Source organism: Palaemon carinicauda, chromosome 21 (assembly GCF_036898095.1).
Source record: "Palaemon carinicauda isolate YSFRI2023 chromosome 21, ASM3689809v2, whole genome shotgun sequence".
Classification (NCBI taxonomy): Eukaryota; Metazoa; Arthropoda; class Malacostraca; order Decapoda; family Palaemonidae; genus Palaemon; species Palaemon carinicauda.
Window position 1 is genome coordinate 18,150,249 of NC_090745.1, and position 2,500 is coordinate 18,152,748.

The following is a 2,500-nucleotide window of genomic DNA, read 5'->3' on the forward strand; positions in this document are numbered from 1 at the left end:
GCTCAGCTGCCAACGGAACATCCGGTGTCTTTCTATAGGTCGGGCGATATAAAACGAACGAACGGGCAACTTCGCAGCAACCAAAACCAATCTGTAGTTGATAATGTTCCGAAGACGTAACACAATTCTTACCGGCAGCTTCTTATTCCGCCAAAACGCGATCTCTGTGAGTTAAGTGAAATCCTTCTCCCAGTCATCAACTCATTTCCTCCTTACTCCGATTGACGCGCAATTCCTTGGTTAGATTTCGCCAGCTACATACAGATCATGTGAGGTGTTGCAGGCTACGTTTGAAAAAAATGAAGATCAGGTCTTCAGAAGTCATTTGAAGCTCGGGGAGGAGTTGTTCAGGACTGCTCTGGAAATTTCAGTTCTGGAGTCATTCAGAAATCCATGTTAAGTATACGGCTATGTCTTTTGAAGACTTTTGGAAATTCGGGAAAGATTTCTTCCGAAACCGTTCTGAGATTCCGTTCTGGAGGCATTCAGAATTCCATGCTAAGTCTATGGCTATTTTTTCTGAAGCCATTTGGAAATCCGGGAAAGTTTTCTTCCGATACCGTTCTGAGATTCCGTTCTGGAGGCATTCAGAATTCCATGCTAAGTCTATGGCTATTTCTTCTGAAAGCCATTTGGAAATCCGAGAAGATTTTTTTCCGAATTCTTTTAGGACTCGCGAAAAATTCCATTCTTGTTTTATAACAACAACAACAACAACAATAATAATAATAATAATAATAATAATAATAACAATAATAATAATAATAATAATAATAATAAACTATGTGATTTGAATTTATGGATTTGAGTGAAAAGTTTTTGAGACGCTAAACGCTCAAGGGTAATTGAGGTTTTAAAAGCAAACCGAATTGAAATAGTTGATTTCAGCTAAATTATTTTCAGGTTTGGGATTTAGAACAATCTATTTATGGTAAGAATCGATATATATATAATATATATATATATATATATAGTTTATATATGTGTATATACATGCATTTATATAAGCTTTTGCAGTATATGAATATTCTGTGTATATATGTATATTTATACGATGTATATATATACATATACACTATATACACAGACATATATATACATACATATACATATATATATAATATATACATACATATACATATATATATATACATACATATATATATATATATATATATATAAACTATATTTATATATATATGAATACAGTATAATTGCATGTACTGTACACACACACACACACACACACACACATATTATATATATATATATATATACATACATACATACATATATACCTGTTTGTACATACATACATCCCTAAATACAACAGCCTTCGTATTCTCCCAACTGTTTATACATGCAAAAGCAAATGTAAAATGCATATCACCAAGTTATGGCTTAACCTTGATATTTCATCGAGATTCTAGGTGTGGACAAGATATCTGTCCGCAAGCCACTGTACATTTTGTTCTTCAAAACGGAATAACATCTTGAAATCACGACCAAGTGTGGGTAAACGGGGCATGTATTGTTTAACATGCCTCACATCCACAAATCTGCCATCGTGCTGAGAATCGGACAGAACAACCTTTCTCTTCGAACTGCAGTCTGCTACTGACCAGACTCAGCTTTTTCGAAGCATATGCTCTTTATATGAAGTAAAGGGTCTTCCTTTATGTATAACCATTTACTTTTATGTGATTATAAGGATATCCTTTTGCTCTAAAAGTAGAAGCTTTTGCTCGAAATGTTTATGAATACAAGTAGAAGGATTTCCTACACATTTTGCAAGTATAAGCATATCCTTTTCTTTATGAATACCGCCCAATATATCCGTTTTTAAAACCATAAAAATCCCTGATCAAATGTTGCCACACATTTACCGTTTTATCAATGCAAATTTTTAACAGTACAGTATTGGCATCGTCTGTATCAAATGTACTTTTTCAGTCTTTGTTTTTGATTTGCATACCTTTTTTTTATATCTCGGCCTAGTTACACTTTCTTTAAAATCCTTTCAGCCTTGATAGCTTCTATTTTGAAGAGATTGGGAGAATGTAGACTTTAATTGAAATGTTTGAATCTCGAAGGAAAATAACTGGTTAATGAATTTGTAGGAGAATGGATATGTAAAAGATATATCAATGTAAACAATGTGAGATAATTGACTAGAAATTTCACTAGTGAATTTCAAAACACCAAATCTAGGCCAACAGCTCAACTAAATAATAAGTAGCTAACTAGGTATTTTACTAGTTTATTTGATGACATTTACTTATTGTTTCAATAACAACTCAATTTACATCATTCGACAACTGAATACTTTATTACTCATTTCGACAAATCCCCCCCCCCCTCTCTCTCTCTCTCTCTCTCTCTCCTCTCTCTCTCTCTCTCTCTCTCTCTCTCCAAATATTTTATATATATCATTGAGAAACATAAGGACCCAAATCTGGGTCATGATGCCTCCTTTCTGACAAGAAGACCTCGGACTGAA